The sequence below is a fragment of the Pleurodeles waltl genome, chromosome 2_2 (assembly GCF_031143425.1).
Source record: "Pleurodeles waltl isolate 20211129_DDA chromosome 2_2, aPleWal1.hap1.20221129, whole genome shotgun sequence".
Classification (NCBI taxonomy): domain Eukaryota; kingdom Metazoa; phylum Chordata; class Amphibia; order Caudata; family Salamandridae; genus Pleurodeles; species Pleurodeles waltl.
Window position 1 is genome coordinate 731,536,183 of NC_090439.1, and position 20,998 is coordinate 731,557,180.

A 20,998-nucleotide genomic window follows, 5' to 3' on the forward strand; every position below is an offset into this window, starting at 1 on the left:
ACTCTTTCCCACTCAAACAACTACTCTAGGTAATATCACTTTTATGAATCCTCTACCTGTTTACTAAAACAGTGAGGAGTTTATCATTCCTCCTTGGAAAGATTCCACCATCAGTAAAAGGGCCACAGTTTTATAGGCTCTTTTGGCTGCCTTCTACTAGTTCGCAGGAAGGCCTTGTCTTGTTAAAGCTGGTCAAACCAAGTTTACACACAATTTTAGTCTTACAGCTATTGTTCCTTATACTGTAGTCCCTCAAAATCAATCCGATCTTCTGAACAACTCGGTGCAAATGCAGAGAAACCTTTAAAAAACATGTAGCAAATGGAGGTTAGCAGGTTAATAGGTTAATAATTAATAATCTATCTATTTATTCACACACACACACACACACACACGTCCATAAATGCAGAAAAAACTGAATTGAATCCTGTCCAAATTTCCTTTGCAGAACTTTATTTTATCAGTTCTAAAACATACCCCATGTCAACTTTTCATCTACATCATAGCATCCAAACATCATAAAGCTGCAAGATTCATGTTGAACTGAAAAAAGTGCTAGACAAAAAAACAGCTATAGTCACCAAATATTTGATGGAATGTCCCCTTCATCTGGGTCTTCCAATTGAAGGACTGTCTGTAAATTTATGTTTCAATATTCTAATGTCAGACCCCTAATAGACTGTTTATTGCTATACACCCCCAAGGTTACACCTTGGGGAGGGTTCTGTTGTGGTGTTTAGAATACATTCCAAATAATGTCAGCAAGCTCCTGCTATCGACCCACAACATCATGCATTGACATGATTGTAGAGCTACAATGTACATGTCTTGATGAAATAAGGTCTATACTTCCTCTGTGTGGAGTTACGCAGCCTAGCTGTCACTGCTAATGGAAACAGCTTCAAACCAGATCGGGAGTGAATAACCAAAAACTGCCCTGGCAAAAATGTTCAAACCACCCAACTCCCTTCCTCACCATATATATATATCTTTCCATCATTCCATTATCCTTCCCTCCTTCTTTCCTCTCTCTCTGTTCTCCCTGTCTGGTCTATGTCTTTCCATCTGTCTTCATTTCCCTTTAGTCCTCTGTGCCTGCAGCAAGTGACCTCAGGAAGTAGTGAAAGACATCAACGGCGGCCCTTGGCTTGCACAACCTGCCTCCGGTGGCTCCAGCCCGCGCGGAAATGGCCGGTGGAATAAAAGGTCAGTCTGTGCCTGCTTCAAACTTCCTTCACCCAGCCATGCGCAGTAAAACAAGAGCCATTTCTGATGTAACCGTTCTATCGACTTGACTTCAACGAGTATTACCTGCACTTTGCCTCAGGCATGAACGCGACAGGCAGCGAGGCTTCTTTGTCTCTCTCGTGTGCTGTCACAGGTGGACAGGCCTGGCGGTGGCACTAGATCAGAGTTGGTTGTTTACTCGGGTTTGAAATTGATTGTCATGTTTATAAGTAAGTAGAGTGGGATAACAAAGCCAACGTCTGTGCAGAGACCAGGCTCTTCTATACTGTGTTACTGTCTGTAGCTATCTGCAGGCCACTAACTAAACCCAGGAAATGTAGAATACAGCGCCAACAGTAAACGCAGTATATCCCAACTGTGTAACAAAAGAGCTGTGCTTAGAAATGGCAAAAAGGGTTTTTATCATTACATGACAAACTATGTCAGTGTGTTGCGCAGTGTTCGTACACACTTGTTTCTCGAAGGGTACTGTGCTTTAAAATGCACAACAATTTACAAAATACTATCAGGGCCCTACATCAACACCCACCAACCTCACCTGCCGAACCGTTTTGTGGCACAGGAAGAATCTGATCCTTATTTTGGGTTTCAAATGCTGACCCCCAATGAAGTGGGTTTCGGTTCGAAATGCCATTTCGTGCCTATCATCACCGCCCGCGATGAGGCTGCGCATGGAAGTGCATGGAATGCACATAGCAGTCCGCACACCGAAACAAATACATATCACCTGTGCCCTCCTGTCGCAGACGACAGAAAGAAGCATGCACAATTTAAAAACGAGTTGTGCGGGTAAACGGGGAATCAGCCGACCACGGCGTAACTAGCCCCACCTACAAACAGTGTTCGGTTTCATGCTCCCTCACCCGAGAGCAGGGTGCACTCATGATTCATGCTTTATTCCAAGTTGTCAAGGATTCATAGCAAATATTGGGCGTGGAGGAGATTTTGTGATAACACTTGTCATCACTGGACTTCCATTCAAAGCGAACTATTATGCATCCCACAGAGGGACGGATTTTGAGTCGCTTGTTATATACCAGATCCATGCGCAAATCCCTGTTTAGGCTCAGGGTGGAATTACAGTTAAAAATTATTTAATGCATCCGATAAAAAATGCCCCGAGCTTTGTTAAATGTCGGCGTGTCTGACCTGCCGAATGTAACAGGTGAAATGTGTAAACTATGTACTGTGCCATGCGGATTCAGGTGCGTTAAACACCAACATCCGTACATTATTCCCTAATAACTCGTAATGGGTGCTTTTTATCGCACGCGATAAATAATATACTCAGTGGTATTGTTATTATATTTAATAGACCTTATACTTGTAAGCGGGCTCATGCACCCTGAAGACACGCAGACACCCCAAACGCCACTCCCGCGTGAAAAAAAATCATGAATCATCTGAAATATTATATGCAGATATCAAATACATGGTTATATCGTGTATTGGCTACTTACCCCCGCATTCAACTGAAAGCTTTATGTGATCAGATTTTTTGAAAATATGCTGTACCCCCTATAAATTTAGTAGCGTGTGTACTGATAAAATGGCACTGAATTCCAGATACAAGGGTATTCACGCACTTTTGTGAAACAACTCCCGGCAGGTGTCTCACCTACACATTTCCTCGTAGTGCCACCCATGAAAAGCCGGTGACATTAGCTTCGGTGAAATCACGTGGCCTCAGTGGTTTCACATTTGCCTGTCGCTTTGCTCCATTGAAAGCTCACAATCGACAGCCTCGCCTAGTAACAGGAAATACGCTTAAGGAAAGCAGAACGAGGCGCCCAGACTGTCATTAGAGCTAATGGATTTTTGGAGATATTTGAGTGGCAAAAACGTTTGGCTGTGAGAAGACAAGGTAAGCTTGCAATTAAGAGGCACGTGGAACAGTCCTTGATCCCTATGTTTATTGGCATTTCCAATTTATTGCTCTGCGAGGGGTCTGTGGTTTACGCGCGAGGCAACCTTTAACGCTGGAAAACGATTATGAATAGTTTTAGCAGTTATCAAACTCCTGTTACGATTACAACTCACCCAAACCAGTGAGAATTTGCCATTTTTTTAAAGGAAAATATCTGAAGGAAAGCGACGAGAAGGGGTACCCGCTGCACATAATTTTTTAGATTACATTACTCATCATGTTTCAGTATTAACATTATGATTTTTTCTCTAAAGGGTTGCGTTGGGGTCGACATGAATGTAAGTAATACTGAGTTCATTCATAGGTGGTTTAGTGGCAGTTTTGTAAATAAACTTTGTACTCGGTTTAAAATGTGACTCACGAGTGGTGGGTGGCGTCATGGCACCCACGCCTCCCAATCGCGCTTTAACATCTGCCCGGCAAAGTTCCTAGAATGCATGGCTTTGGCGTATTCACAAATATACACCTGTTTAGCAGAAATGCCTCAAGAGCTTTTCCACAGTGCCTTATTCTCGCATGTTGTGCAATTATGATACCCTGTTAACCTATCCCCAGTCGGTCTGGCAGTACAGGATGCAGTATTAATGCATCCAAATGTCTAAATGTACACGCACTGTATTCATTTACGCTGTTGCATTTTTATGGCTTTTGTGGAGTGCTGAGACCTATTTTAGGTTGTTTAATAAAATATACTCTGATTTTTTTTTTCAATTCTTTATTAAACTTTTATAAGTGAACAAATAATTATAGATTGTACAAAAAGATAAAGAAAGAACTTAGATTCACATTAAAGAGATTCCAGTGTACAGTGAAATGTTTAGATATTTTCCATAAATTAAACATTGTTAATTATATTATATCTGATATTCCTGACAGATAAATAATAAGCAAATATATATTATGTCAAAATGATAAAATATATTATTACAAAGTTACACTTATCTACAACCTAACTAGAGAGAGAAAAAAAAAATATATTATCAAAAATGTTGAAAATATAATAATGGCATGAGATATTATTGATGAATTATTGAACATTTAAAGAAATACACAAGAGAAGTGAAATTATTAGCTAGTCAAGAATACATTCCATATTTGGTCAAATTGTTGTAAGTTATCGTTTAATTTATATAGCATTCTTTCAAACTGGGCAATATCAAACATATCCTTTAACCACATTTGAGTAGATGGTAAAACATTAGATTTCCAAAAACGCAATATATTAACTTTGGCTACACTAATTGCAGTAGAAAGCCATCTATATAGATGTGAGGAAAGTGTGCCTAGACCTTGGGTATCATGTAGTAAAAATAGGCGAGGTGATTGTGGGGAGATATTGGGCAATACTTTCCTTAAATATTGTGATATTTGTATCCAGAATGGTTGGAGTGTAGTACAGTCCCATAGGATGTGAATGATATCACAATTGGTTTGGTCACATCTCCAGCAATTGGAATCATTACTAAGTTTAGCAGAGTAGAGTTTCGAAGGTGACCAATGCCATCTATGTAAAATTTTGAAGTAATTAAGTTTCATCCTTGCATCACGAATCCCTTTATTATAATTTTCTAAAAGTTTAGCCCAATCTTTATCTGTATAGGTAATGTTAAGTCGTGTAGACCACCAAGATTGTAGATCTTTGGATGTATTATCTGAAAAAGATTTATCAATTAGTAAAGAATATAGACCAGATATTGTGCCTCTAAAATTTCTCCATATATAAATATGGCGTGCAATGGATGAGTGAATCAAAAGGTCTGAATTCAAGGATGTTATAGTGTTTAAAATCGATGTTAGTAGTATATAGTTATGAAGTTGTGAGGTCGGGAGTCGATGTGTTTCTTGTAGTTGTGTAAATGATTTCAAAGAATTGTTTTGATTATATAAGTCTGATATGTTGTTGACTTTACATTTTTTCCAGATAAACCAATTTAGCTCTTTTCTTTTATGTATAATCGCTGAGTTATTCCATAACGGAGCATTTAAATGTATATGGACATTACAGTTTATAATTTTATGTGCTTTTTGCCATGCTAATTGGGATGAATATATGATTGGATTGGAGGATGGGGAGAATTTAGGACTTTTAGTATAATAAATCGCCAAAGAAGTGGTAGTTTTCAATAAATGTTGTTCCAATTTGACCCATATAGGTATCTTATCTTTCTCAGATATCATGGAGGTCGAGTGAGATAATTGTTGTGCTATCCAGTAAGTTTCGAGGTGTGGGAGTCTAAGGCCACCTTTTAGGGAGGATGAGTGTAATTTCGCACCACTTATACGGGGGGTTTTCCCTCCCCAAATGAAACGGCTTATTAGAGAGGTTGTATTCTTAAAAAAAATCGAAGTAAGGGGGAGTGATAGCATGTTAAAAACATAGTTAAATTTCGGAATTGTGTTCATATTAATAATCTGCACTCTTCCCCATAATGACAGATTCAGTTGAGACCATCTAACAAAGTCTCTTTTAAGTTTGTCTATAATGGGGTTCAAATTATCCATCGCAATATTTTTTAGTCCCGTATTGAGAAGGATCCCAAGATATTTCAGTTGAGATGATTTCCAATTGAAAGGTAGATCCCCTAAAGTTGTTGAAGTGGTACAGGTGTTCATTGGCAAAGCATCACATTTAGACCAGTTGATCTTATATCCAGAGAATGCCGAGAAGTGAGTTAATAAATCAATCAGAGTGTTAATTGAGGTATTTGGGTTGGATAATGTGAGTAGAATATCATCAGCATAATAAAAAGCTTTTATCTCACCGTATAAAGTAGCGATACCGTGTATATTGATATTTTGCCTGATTGCAATAGCTAAGGGTTCTAATGCTATGAGGAATAACAAGGGAGAGAGAGGACATATACTCTGATTTTTGCTGTACCAACATTTTTGACCGCATGGGGCATCTTAAAAAACTATAGTGCTACAAAGTGGCGCTGGAACAATTTTCGGAGTGGAGGTGCTAGCCAGCGAAATCAAAAGAGAGGTGCGATTACAACTTCTAACGCTATAAAATAAGGGTATTTAAAATTTGTTTAGTCCTAATGACAGCAATTTGTTTTCTCATTTTGTTAAAATAGGAAATGTACCCTCTTTGTACTTTCAATGCTGGTCAAATTGTTTGAAATGCCTGTACACCATAGAAAATAAAATTATGAACCTTCTTTTTGTTTGATAGGAAACTTCTCCTGCACATAGTCTTAGTTTTCTCCTTTCTCCCTTTCCTTATCTCAAGCACAAGTGTAAGTAATGCCTCCAGTGATGTATGTGAATTAATGGAAAAGCAAAAACTAAGTAACCACATTGGAGGAAACCAAATCATGGAAAGCCAATTTTAAGGAAATACAAATAAACCAACATTTAAAGGAAACCTTTTAAAGGAAACATCACTTTAAGAAAACATCCAAAATCAAACACTTGGGTGAAGATTAGGAGTACTGAGGGCATTTTGAATTCAAGGATGGGTGATGTTTAGGGACAATGAGCATTTTTTAGGGTCCAGGGATGGGTGATGTTCAGGGACAATGAGCATTTTTTAGGGTCCAGGGATGGGTGATGTTGAAGAGTGGTGAGGGTTTTTTAGGGATCAGGCGTGGGTGGAGTGGAGGGTGGTGAGGGGTTTTTAGGGTTCAGGGATGGGTGGCGTGTAGAGATGTTAATGTTTTTAAGTTTTATGGATGGGTGGAGTTTATAGCTGGAGAGTGTTTTTAAGGTTCAGTGATGGGCAGATTTTTGGTGTGGTGAAGGTTTTTTTTAATGTTCAGGAATGGGTGGAGTTTAGGGTGGTGTGGAGATTTAAGGTCTCAGGGATAGGTGAAGTTTATATGTAGAAAGGGTTTTTAGGTTTCAAGGATGGGGGAATTAAGGTTTGGGGAGAGGTTAAGGAGTTATGAATGGGTGGTTTATAGGGGTGGTGAGGCATGTTTTTTAGGCGCTATCAGTCAATCCTAGCGCTGCTTCAGGATTGGCCACAGGGCAGGCTGGGAGCGGGGCGGTGGTGATGACGGTGGCGCTGACGGCGGCGAGGATAAAGGTAAGTTTATTATTTAAAAAATAATAATTTCACCCCCCAACCTCCCAGGGTGCTCCTGTTAGTTGGGTATACCCCCTGTGCAAATCAGAGAGAAAGACATTCTACGGCAATATTTGAAGCTGAACCTGGAAAGTGAACTCATCGCGTCCTATACTTCACCTGCAGGAGCTTCTCTATTCTTCATTCCCAGGAAGATGAAAGATCTTAGACCCTGTATAGATATCAGCAAGTTGAATGAAATAAACATTAAGGATCAGTACTCAAGCTGGATCTTAAGAGAGCATACCATCTGCTATGAAATAAGAGAAGGCGATGAGTGGAATACGGCCTTTCGCACCCCGTTTGGTCACTATGAATACAGAGTCATGCCATTCTGTCTCTGCAACTCTCCTTCAGTTTTCCGGGAAATCATGGACATCATCTTTTCAGACATAGTCAATCTAAATGTCATCATATTTCTTGATGATCTCTTGATCTTTTCCAAGAATCATCTCCAACATGTCTTTGAAATGTTACACAGACTGCAGAAAAATCATTTAACATGCACACCAGAAATGTGTGCTTTTGAAAAGACTGAAGTAGAGTACTTAGGATTTATCCTGAATTCCACCTCGGTTGTCATGGATCTAAGCAAGGTCACAGCAGTTCTTGACTGGCCAGCTCCGTCTAAGGAAACCCAACATTCTTTGGGTTTTGCAAATTTTTATAGGAAATTCATCTCAAATTTCTCCATCCACTCTTCTGAAATGTCTTGTCTTCTAAAAAAGAAGAATGTAATTCATGGTTTCCTTTGGGATTCTCGGGCTGAGAAGTCCATTCAGTACTTCAAGAAGACCCTTACTTGTGCCCCGTCCTTCGGCATGCTGACATCATAAAGCCCTTTGTTGTAGAAACAGATGCTTAGGAAAATGCTCTAGGATTGGTTCTTTTACAAAAACAATTTATTATTCTTATTCTCGTTCATCCACTGAACGAAACTATTCAGTGTTAGAAAGAGAGTTATTGGCTATGAAAGAGGGCATGCATTAAATGGAGACAGTTATTACTTGGAACCAGGTTTCCTTTTGAAATCGGAACAGGCCATCGAAACCTCCAATCATTAAAAACTAATCAATGTTGATATGGTCAACAGGCTTGGTGGGCTTATTTTTTTCTCAGTTCGACTTTCCTGTCATGTACATTCCAGGAACTGCAAATAAGATTGCAGGTGCTCTTTCCCGACGGTTTCCTGAAGGGGCTATGATTCCTCCGTAAACTATTCTATTTCCTGACAGAGTACTTCTAAGCATAACCTTAACTATCCATCAACTAAGAATACCTCCACAGGAATTGGAGAAATACCCTTTGAGCACCAAGAATGGGTGATATTTTTATTGAAATTGCCTCTTTGTGCTTACCACAGACTTACAAAGGACCGTCCTCCAATTATGTCATGATAACAAATTTGCGGGTCATACAGGTGTTAAAACACTTTGTAGCCACTTTCTTGACATTTCTGGTGGCCATCCATAGTGCAAGATACCAAGAGCTATGCTTCCTGTTGTCTGACGTGTCCCCAAGCCAGAGTATGTCATCAAAGGCCCACAGGATCTCTCCAACCATTACCTGTGGCCTCAGGTCCCTGGCTTTCTATTGGGATAGATTTCGTTGTGGACCTACCTCTCTCTGAAGGTAAAACAGCCATTATGGTTGTTGTAGATTCCTTCTCTAAGATGGCCTGTTTTCAGCCTTGATTAAGTTACCCAGCACCAAGGAAACATCCAAATACTTTCTTTGTCACATTTACAGACTACATGGCTGTCCAGAGAAGATAACCTTAGACCGTGGTCCACAATTTGTAGCTCATTTATGGAAATATTTTTGCTCAGTATTGGGTATATTCCGAACTTTGACTTCAGGTTTTCACCCACAAACCAAAGGACTCACTGAGAGGCCCAACCAAAACATAGAACAATACTTGAGGTGTTTTTGTAATGCACTGCTGATAATTTAGCATCCTTCTTGCTTTTGCTGAGTTTGCTTTTCACAATAGTGTTCATAGTGGGACTAAAGTAATTCCTTTCGTCTGTCTGCAGGGGTTTCATCCCAAATCATGTCCTGAAGTAATGAGTGAGCCAACATCAGTTCCAGCGGTCCCTGAATTGTTTCATCTTCAAGATAAAACAAGGAAACAAGTTGCTAAGAACCTTCAATTGGTCAGGAATAGAATGAAATCATATTCTGACAAACATCGACATTGTGAACCTGATTATCAGGTAGGAGATCAGGTATGGTTGTCGTTCCAGTTTCTGCCTTCTAAGACTAGGAATACTAAGACCAGTCCTCGATTTTTGTGTCCTTTCTCCACAACCCACAAAATTAATCCTGTCACTGTGAGATTCCTCCTTCCTGATACTTGGAGGGTTCATTCTACATTTCTTGTTTCTCAATTGAAACCTTTTCCAGTGTGCCTCCACCTTCTCCTCCTATAGTAGTAGATGGGTGACTTGAGTACCCGGTATTGTGGATTCCCATATTTTTCGAGGGAAACTGCAATATCTTGTCCAATGGAAGGGATATCCTGTCTCTGAACAGTCCTGGGAAACTGCCTCTGTGGTTCATGCTCCTGCTCTTGTCCGTAGGTTCTATTGTAATCATCCCACCAAACCTGGAGCTTCTGGGAGGAGGTTTACTGTCAGGTGCTCCGCGTTTCAGCTTCGGCCGAATGTGCTTACCTTAGCAGCTGCTCTGCCGTGCAGTGCACGACACACAGTTCTCCCTCACGGTCACTCACCTGTTCCTTGGGAGGTTGGGTGGTCACAGGCAGCATGTGAGGCAGGGGGTTGGAAATAGGGTCAGGCACTTTCCTTAATGTTGTGTGATATCTGTTTTCTCAGAGACCATTTCTGTATATTTATATATGCCCTGTATAAGATGGCTACCTTTCATTGAGGTCTGTGAGTGCTTTCTTATTTAAGATGATGGAGTATTAACATCCACTGCCCCTATGGACTCTGCACTGAGGCCCCCCCACAGCACATCTCAGAGACTGTTGACGCTGGCACATCCTTGCTGGGAGGCTCTCCTCAGCCTATGTAATAAGGGCTCCACCAGGCTACAACTGGACTGCTCTTCTAGTCCCCTGCTCCCCCCATGTCATGCCACAGGGGAAACCTCCCTAAGGCACGTCTAACACCTTTTGAAAATACAACCCGGTCACTTCCCTGTGACACAAATCGCATCCACTGGCCATGAACTCACCTCTGTCCCTCTAGGGGAATCCCCTGAGACTCTTATGCCAGCCCCTATCACCCAAGCCTATATGGATGGTTTCCTCCAGGAACTGCTCATCAAACTCGGCTCTCTCGAGATGGAGCTCAAATCCTGTATCCATGACCCCGAAACGAGACGTTGACTGGCTTGGCGAAAGAGTGAACGATCTTAAAAACACAATTGACTCTTGTACTGAAGATCAAGAAGCTCTTTGGCACAAGATTGTGACTCTGGAATACCAGCAAATTGACCTTTTACATAAACAACACAATCTTGAGATCCAAAGCCTGAGGATCAACATTTGCATTAGGGGAGTTCTTAGAGGACTGGAGGGCACCAACATCATGGCCTTCACACCTTGGCTCTTGCATACTATTCGTGGCGAACCCAGTGCCACCCCCATGCTAAACAGAGCTTACCAGATGCCGACAATTCCAGGTCGCTCCGACTTTACCCCTGACATCCTGACAAGGATAGACTTCTACATTGAGAAAAAAGCAATCCTGCTAGCATCCTGGAAGAAAGCAGAACTGGTTTACAAAGGTCACAGAGCCAAGCTATTCCAAAATCTTACACACACCGCACTAAGGCATTGCAGGGACTTCAGACCTGTCACTAACAAACTCTGAGACCTCAATATATGCTATCAGTGGGGGCCACCCCTTTGCCATCATCTTTGAATGGGAGGTCAGATGCCGGGTTCTCAGATCACTAATTCCTCTTAGGCCTGCAGCCAGCCTCGAGGGGGCAGCCCCTCCCACCCAGCTCCCGTACTTGCGCAAACCTGCACCATGCGTGGACCACAGGGCCCTCTAAGAACGCTACTAAGCGCAATAAGGAAATCATGGCCCGCAAAGCCAAAAAATACATTATTCAACACCTTTGCAATTTGGAGTAACTTATCTCTCCTGCCCCATCGACATCTGGGTTAGTTTAAACTTAGATATGTCCCTTGGATTTGAAATATGGGAGAGGGCTGGCATACATTTGGACCCCCTCCTGCCATGCTCTTCACATGTAAAGGGGCCCTTTCACTTGATTCCACTAAAACTAAATGCAGAGGGTCATCCTGTGGACTCCACTGCCGATAGCCTATGTAACATGACGTCTACTGTGTTGAGCATCTGCTTCCTCATGTTTTCATGCTCCCTGTACACCCTACACATGTCAACGGGCATTTCCGAGCCACGGCTTGCCCTCAAGACTATGACCTATGGGGACCAGGAGCCTACGGCCCGCCTGGTGCCAATTCGCCCACCCCTGGCCCAGGCAGTAAGGGAGTGACTTCTATTGCTTGGCTGGCGTAATGGTGCGCTGGCCAGGCCAAGACATGGGTCGACTGTTTGGGCCCTGTTGGCTGTTCGCTATATGTTAGAAATTGGGTCTCTAGTTGACAAAGGTATGCACCCTGTCCAAGTAGGGACCACAATCCTAGTCAAAGTTAAGTCATAACACAACCTGAATTATCCTGTACCCACCCTCTGGTAGCTTGGCACAAAGCAGGCAGGCTTAACATGGAAGGCAATGTGCATAGTATTTGTGCAATAACACACGCAATAGCACAGTGAAAACACCACAAAAAGACCCCACACAATGTTAGAAAAATAGATTATGATTTTATAAATAAAACAAGACCACAATGACAATCCAACATGTAGATTCTGAGACATGCAGTTTTAAAGATTTAGGTGGAAATAACGCAAACTTTGGTTATCTGGTTGCGTTGGACTAGGTCAAAGTCACAAGTTCAGGCCAACCGCGTTGGAGAGTGGTTCGAATACAGGGACCCACATGGGCCCGCTGAATACAGTACCTTAAATCCTGGTGCGTGTTCTGCTCGGGGTTGCTTTGCGAGGCTTTTTGTCATCCGGCATTGATTCCGAAAAGCTGTGCGGCGAGGCTTTGCGGGGCTTGGCATCGCTTTGCATTGATCCTAGGGAACCGTGCGGTGAGGATTTGTGGGGCTTGTCGCTTTGCAATGATCCTGGGGAGCTGTGCGGTGAGGCTTTGCAGGGCTTGGTGTCACTGTGCATTGTTTTTGATGGGCTGGCACCTGTGCTGTGTGGCTTTGCGGGGCTTCACGCTGCCCTGTGTTGAGTCCGGTGAGGCTTTCAGTGGCTCGTCAAAGCTTTGCAAGGCTTTGCATTGCTGTGCAGCAGTTTCGATGAACACCACAAATGGTAGAGCACCAAAGGCCCACGTCCAAGGCAGGGCAGTCTCACAGTTTGTAGAGTCCAGGTGGAGATGGTTCAAATCTTTGATGTCCCTGAGACTTGAGAACAGGACGCAAGCTAACAAGCCCTTGGAGATCACTTGTGGTGGGAAGGCAGAGCCCTTCCAGTGGAGTCAGGAAGTAGCCGTCAGAAGGGCAACAAGCAGAAAAGCAGTCCAGTTGAGCCCTTTGAGCAGCACCGCAGTCCTTCTGTCAGAGTCCAGTTGTAGGTCCAGAAGCTTTTGATTTTAGGCGGTCACAGACCCAGTACTTATACCTAAATGTTGATTGAGGCAGCCTTACTGACAACATTAAGGAGTTGATCATACCAACCCATCTCAATGTAGCAAGCAAAGACTGTCTCTTTTACGGGGCCAGCTGCGGGCACATCTTACCAGCAGGCTGGAATGCTCTTTGGTCACCCTTAAACTAAAATACTACGAAGGAGGGAAAAAGGTGGGGACTCTGCTAGTGCGGAGACCTCAGTAATACATATCTCAAAGATCCAGGTTGGAACTCACACCTGGGCTACCTCTGAGGGGGCAAAGCAACAACCATTCCGAGATTGATATATCTCTCCTTATGGAGAGGAAGATGCCACCTAGGAGGCTATCAAAGCTTACTTTGTGGGCTGCTGCTGGGACCCGCTCGAACCCCTTCACTGTGAACTGCTCAAGGTTTCTATCACTCTACAGGAACTTCAGCGCTCCTTGAAAAGTCTCCCACTAGGCAAAACCCCCAGCCCGGGCGGTCTCCCAGTGACATTCTACTGAACATTCTTTGCCCAGGTACAGGACCATTTGTTGGCTCTTTTCAATACATTTGTGATGGATAACGGTTTGACCACAGCATGTTTGAGGCTGAAATCACTCTGATTCCTAAACCGGGCTAGGACCCTTCTCTCTGTGCTTCGTATTGCCACATCAAACTTTTGAATACTGATGCTAAGCTCTTTACCAAAATTTTAACGACAAGACTGGAACCTTATCTTCCGGACCAAGTTGGCTTCATGCAGGACAGGCAAGGAGTGGACAATATCCATTGTATTGCCCATCTAGTGGTGAAGTCCCATCACCGTTATATACCATCATGCCTACTCGACGCGGAGAAGCCATTTGACAGGGTCAGCTGGGCCTTTCTCCGAGCAGTCCCTAATAAAATTGGTGTAGGCCTAGAAATGATTAACAGGATTATGAGAATCTAGGTTTTTCCTGGCTGTAGGATATAAGCCAGTGGCCATCTGTCTCAATCCATTCCTTTTTGGAGAGAAACCAGGCAAGGTTGCCCTCTTTTGCCTCTATTTTTTGGCCTGGCGATTATCATTAGACAGGCAGAGGATATAGTGGGCATATGCTTTGGGGGCCTAACTCACAAGGTAGCGCTATTTGCGGTGACCTCCTGCTGATCCTTGCTAAACCCGAGACCTCACTTGTGGCATTGGTACAAACACTACTTGCATTTGAAAGAACATTAGGTTTTAAAACCAATATGGGTAAGGCCAAAGCAGCATGCCTTACAATACCTCGATCCAACCTCCTGGGACTCCCGTCCCTCGCGCCCTTCCATTGGGCACAGCGCTCTTTTAAATACCTGGGCCTACATATCACTTTGTTATTGACCACCTGGACAACAGAGAACTGGCCATTTTACCCCTGCAGGTCTTCTGGCTGGGCTGATTAAATGTGGTTAAAATGTCACTATTACCCAAAATAGTTTACCTCTTCCCTGCTGACCCCAATCCTGCAAGACAATATTGTTCACTTCCATCGGGACATATGCTCCATTATATGGGGTGGGAAATGCCTTTACATTTCTATTACTGTGTTAATGCTCCCTTGTGACCACGGAGGCACAGCGTGCCCAACCTCCTCAAATATTACTGGGCAGCGCATCTGCGCCACATCTCAGAGTGGGTTGTTTAGGAGAGTGACAAACACTGGTTGCACATGGACTGAACCATGGCCTGTTGACCCTCCTCAGACCTGATACAGCTCCCTAAACACAGGAGACTGTGAAATGCATATATTGCAGTCTCCACAAAAATGATCCTGGAGATATGGGACAGGGTGTCCCTGAAATGTGGCCTTACCACATTTCCGTCTCCGCACACCCCCTGGCATGCAATCCCAATTTTAAACCTGCCCTGCAATCACACTCCTTTTACCACTGGCGGGAGAAACACTGTTGTACCCTTAGGGACCTCGTTAAGGGTGAATCCGTTAAAACCTTCGACCAGTGGCAGAAGGGATTTGGCCTCCCAAGTCAGCTAGGTTACAGTATTTCTATTCGCGCCATTTGGCTCTCCACCCCACCAATGTGCAGGGAGCAACATGCCAATTTACTTCCTTTGAGACTCTGGTCACATCGTTCGATTATCTCACACACATATCAAGTGCTTTAACATTCCGCCCCTCCCCATCTACATCCTTACCAAATGCAATGGCATGCGGATATAGCTGAAGACATTCCCCTGAAACAATGGGAACAACTTTGGCAGGACATACCTTGCAAAAACAGAAGCATAGCCTAAAGCAAAACGGTGTATAAAGTCATGACACAATGTTATATAGCCCCGGCGAGGCTTCGTTCAATCTTTCACACTTCCTCACCTCTCTGTTGGCGCTGCTCCATGGCTCCTGAGAGACTTCATCCACACATGATGGTCCTGTTCACTCATCACAACATTTTGGAAAGAAATCCTCAGTCATGTCAAGGAGGTTATAGGCTTTACCATCCCAGAATCCTACCAGGTAGGGATCTTTGGTATCAGACCTCCACATCTAAAAGCCATGACACACACTGAGATGAGTGTGTTTTAATCAGCTACATGCTGGAAGCCGCCAAATAATTAGTTGCCCTACATTGGAAGAAACTCTCCATCTCACCAATAGCTCAATGGTACATACACATGTGACATGTCCTATCTATAGAACTCCTGTCTCATATGATCATCTGCACTGAAGGTAAATTCACCTATATTTGACAACCTCTCCTTCAGTACTTTTCTCGACTAGAACACTCATGCTTCACAACCCGCAGACATTGAAGTAGGTACAGTCCACTGGATTTATAGGCATAAGAGGGACCCCTAATGCCCGTGATGCCCCCCACTTCTCCCTCTGACTCTCTACCTCCCCTTTATGTACCCCAACCCTTCCTTGCCCCACTGCTCTCCCTGATGACAGTCAGTATAGCTTCTGCCCAATTTAGGCTATCAGGCTTCCATTGTTTTATTTCCCTTGTTCAATATTGTTGATGTATATTGTATAACTGTTTCAGACATGTTGCTCTGATACTTTCAGGACATCTTTTCGTCCTCCAGGGACTACTGAGTCATCTGTATTAAGTGCTATGTTTTTGCATGCTGGGTTCTACTTCTTAAAATATGTCAATATATTTGATGTCTTCCACAGCTACTAACTTATGGTTTCCTGGTGCCTCTGTACTTTGACAACTTGTTAATAAAAAGATTTTCAGTAAAAGAAATAAGTATGCAGAAGACAATTTCCCAAAAAAGACATTCTGTGGATTGATTCCTATGAAGTGGTGAATTCCATTCATCCTGAAAATTTCCATGAATCTGTTTAGATGAAATTATTTCTCATTCATCGAATTCCATTAACCCATTTTTCTATGAAATCACTTTCAACCAATGCCTATTCTTTACAGAAAGATCCTTGCAAATATAGATCTGCATTGTGACAAAATAAGCAGATGTTTGTAGGAATAATTGTTTTTACTCTTCTGATACTTGTCCTTCTTGCCTGAAAGGTATATTTTAAAATTATTCATTCTTGCCTGAAAAGTATATTTTAAATTGCTTTATTTTTATGTTGAACACTGTAAGAAATTGAGTTATTAGTCAAGGGGCAATGACTAGCCACCTTGAGTAATGATTACAATCCTTGCCAGGGCAAATCCTCAAAGTCACAAAAAAATACCTGAGCTCACACCCATGGTAGCTACAACACAGAGCAGCCATACCTAACTTAAGGGAATGTGCAAAGTATGTATGCAGTACCAAAACAATAACAAAGTAAAAACAAAACACTATAAAAATGGCAAACCCAATAAGTGGAACCAGAGATATGAATTTTTAAAGCTGTAAATCACAAACAAAAAGTGTTAAGCGCCATCTGTGGTCAGCTGGTCACAGTGAACCAGGCCCTAGGTGCGATTTAAGGCCAACCTGCAATGAGAGTGGGTCAGCTATAGAAACCCGGTTCGAGCCGGTCAGAGGTTTCATCTTGGGACTTAATTTGAAAAATGTAAGCCCAAATTCTTCAGTGGGGCAAGGTGGTAAGCTTTAACTGAAGGAGACATCACAATGCTGGATATCTGTTGGACACAGTCCTGATGAAGCTTTTGGTTTTGGCAAGAAAAGGTCAGAGCAGGAGAAATACAAATTTCGTGCCTGTGGAATTCCTCTAGCCAGGCGGCTACTTTTGGTGCCGTCATGCAGTCAATATTTCTACGGTCGTGCTTAGTCAGTTCTTGGCAAAGAGGGCTTAACAAGGCCAGATACCTTCACCGTGAGGTCCTTTTGAATTGGATTTGCTGCTGTAAAATAACTCGAACCGAGAGAAACTTGAATCATCAGCCCAGTGGGCAAAGCACTTTGGGCAGATCATCTTGGCTAGTTGGTCTTGTTCCTTCGGAGGTCTTGAAGATGAAAAGTTTTGAATTATCCGGTTTTCAGGGGTGATGGGAGAGGTCTGGCCAGACACAGTTTTCAGAACCTCAGGAACAGCAGTTGGGGATCAGAAGTCACTCAAGCTGCGGCCAACAGCCGAATCCATGGCAGGCCCAATTAGAAATGGTCAGGTGGGCTGTTGAAGGAAGGGCCTCTTGTAGCTTGTTGTATGCTTGTATCTTGTAAGGCTTATGACCCTTGAAGTCCACTTCTTTGTCCTGGGTACAAGTGGGAGCAGATCCAGTCCTTCAGGACTCCTCTGAGTTCACAGATAGGAGGTTCGACCCTTTCCTGATCTTCTGCAGGTGCTGTAGTGTTCTGAAGAGGGTCTCAGGGGATGTCACATTTATGCCTGCCACTAGGTTGTGGGTGGGGGTAACTTCTTGCCTCTCCCTAACCAGTGTTTGTTTATGGGGAGTAGCACACTTTATTTAACTCAGCAGGTAGGTTGCATTTGTACAAGGAGAACAACAAAGGTGCTAAAATACATCCCTGCCTATGACTGTTCTTTTACAAATATGTTAGAGCTATATTCATTGGCAGCACCAAATTGGACCCTATTCCATTTACCAGTGTGTACCTCCTTCAGTGTTTTGAACAAAGGTGATAATAATCCCTATTTTGTCAACTTAGCCCATTTTAGTAAACTCTCAATGTTATTAAAGGATGTAGAACAATTGTACACTGTCTGAGGTAACAGGCCCATATTTGTTGACCAGAGTTTAACGAGATGCAATATGTAGTTTGTGTAGTTTACCAGGTGCATCCAGTAGTGCAATGGACCTATATACGGAAGAGGATTCATGTGTTCCTTTGTTATATGTATGCGCAATACCAGGCCACCCCGCTTAAAAAAAAAAATTATTTCCAAAACAATTGGTACATAAAGAGTCTACATTCTCAAATATCTCCCATGCATCCCCATACCGAAGTACATGGAAACAGCCTCAGGTAAAACACATGGCAAAGAAATGTCAACAAATGTAGACCATGCAGTAGTGATGGATCATTAGGTAGTCAGTACAGACAATAAAGGATCAGTAAGCTATATGAGGACCCATTAGCCACCCTGGGTCTCGGAGAGTGTGAGGCTGCACACAGGTCAAGCACTACCCCGCCCTGGCCTTGGCAAGCTTAGATAGTTCTTATAAGGCAGTTGGTCCCTCTAGTGTAAGGCAGTGGTTTCAAACCTTTTGGATTCTGTAGACTCCCACTTTATCATTACTGGACCCCGGTAACTCCCACTGAATCATTATTGAAATCCGGGGGCCCTCCACTGAGTCAATACTGGAAGCCGGGGTCCCCGGCTTAAACATTATGAATGATTTGAAACGCAAAACAATACACAAAAATACCCAAACAAGCATTAATCAAACACATGCACAAATGATAACATTTAATTTAATTTGAAAACATATATATATATATATATATATTGCCAACCAAAGACCCCATTTCTAACAATATATATACATATAAATAAAAAAAGTAATAGTAATAGGAAGGTTGGAGCTTTTCTGACTTCAATTGAAGCCACACATCATCCATATTATATTCTGTTTGATGCACCTGCACAAATCAATCTGAGGATACTAAGGGGGTCATTCTGACCTCGGCGGTAAAAGGCCCTTACCGCTGGTCAGAAGACCGCCATAACACCGCCACGGCCGCGGTTAACCGCCACGGTCATTCTGACCCACAACGGCCAAACCTCCAAAATTCCGTCCTCTACTGCAGGCCGCCACATCAGCGGGCAGCGATAAACTGGAGATGACCAAACCTCCACCGTCACGCCAACAGAAATACGCCCATGCCATTACGACCCACGAATCCACACGGCGGTCATTCAAACGCGGTATTCCATTGGCGCTACACACCGCCGCGGTCAGAATACACACACATCACCAAAACACAGCCACATTGGACAATTTGAAATACACACACCTGATACACATACACACACCACTCCCACACAATCAACCAACTATAAAACACACACCCACATCACCCACAAACCCCTGCGACCATAATTACTGAGAGAAGGAGAGAGAGACACAGCAGACAATCCAAAGCAAGACACACTGAGGCACACTACACCATCACACACACCACATAGTAGCACAAAGCACCACTCACCAACATACTTATCATCACATACACCACCCCACACCTCACCCACACCACCCCATGGCACCCCAAAGGCACCCACGCTTTTCGGACCAAGAACTCCGGGTCATGGTGGAGGAAATCCTAAGAGTGGAACCCCAGCTCTTCGGCTCGCAGGTGCAGCACACCAGTATAGCTAGGAAGGTGGAGCTATGGCAGCGGATCGTGGACAGGGTCAACGCGGTGGGACAGCATCCCAGGAATAGGGAGGACATACGCAAAAGATGGAACGACCTACGGGGGAAGGTCCGATCGATGGTCTCCAGGCACAACATCGCGGTCCAGAAGAGTGGCGGCGGACCCCAACCCACCCCTCCCGAATTCACATCGTGGGAGCAAGACGTCTTGAACATCCTGCATCCTCAGGGCCTCGCAGGAGTAGCCGGAGGAATGGACTCTGGTAAGTCCAATCTCAACTACTATATCCCCCCCACCCCACCAGCATGCCAACCCACACCCCCACCCTCACCCCCAACCCCCCAGCACACATCCTCCCTGACAATGTCTCACCAGCACAACCCACCCATCCCAACACCAACTCCTGCATGCCAACACAAATCATGGGCACCCATCACCTAAGCATGACCACTGCACTAAACCCCCCCCCCCCCCCTAACTACCCTCACAACACCTCCCTCAAGGGAATGCCTGCACTGGGGGACAAGGGCACCCATAACACGCACGCTATTGCACACACAGAAACAATAACCAAACTCTCTTACCCCATGCAGGACCCGAACGACAACACACCAGCCAGGAGGGTCCAGAAGTGTCCATCCCACCACCGGAACAGGCCCACACTGAGGATAGCAGCTCTGTCGACAGTGAACCTGATGACCAGCCCGGACCATCGGGGACCTCTGGGCAGTCGGTTCCCCTCAGGCAGCCACAGGCCACACCAGACCCGACCCCCTCTGCCAACACCAGCACAGCTCCCACCCAGCGGGCCCATGCCTCTGTCTCTAGGACAGCTCAATCAGCGGTGTGTCTGCCACTACAGGGCACCCAGGCTAACCCAACACCCCAACACCAACAGGGACCTGGGGGCAGTGGTAGCGGGCACACCGTCCAGGGGACAGAGGCCGGGGGAAACCGGGCAGCTCGGAGGGCTGCTGTGCGACAGGGGGGGGAGGAGAGGCCCAGGGAACCCACTCTCCAAGAGGCCCTCACCACCCTCATGGGGGCATACCACCACTCCCAAGAAACGATGGCGACGGTACTGGCCAGGTTCACTGAGATCCAGGCACAGCAGGAGGAACGCTACATGGGGTTCAGGGAGGAGCTGAGAATCATCGGGACCGCAATGGGGACCATCGTCCTGGCCCTCCACAGGATAGAGGACGTGTTGCGGGACCATGGTGCACCACACAGGGCCCCTGTCACTAGCCCGGACCAGGAACAGCCTACCACCTCCGCCAGCGCTAGTGGACAGGAGGTCCCAACACCTCGACAGCCCCCCAGAACCCC

The 20,998-nt window shown here is 44.2% G+C and overlaps 1 protein-coding gene across 2 annotated transcripts in view; it reads left to right on the forward strand.

Annotated features, from left to right (window-relative positions):
• The first annotated feature begins 2,986 nt into the window (after positions 1 to 2,986).
• Positions 2,987 to 20,998, forward strand: part of XKR9 (XK related 9) — a 240,102-nt gene continuing 222,090 nt past the window's right edge. For both annotated transcript variants that reach the window (XM_069220327.1, XM_069220328.1), the window contains exon 1: positions 2,987 to 3,112. The gene's annotated coding sequence lies outside the window, so the exon portion shown is untranslated. The remainder of the gene's footprint in view (positions 3,113 to 20,998) is intronic.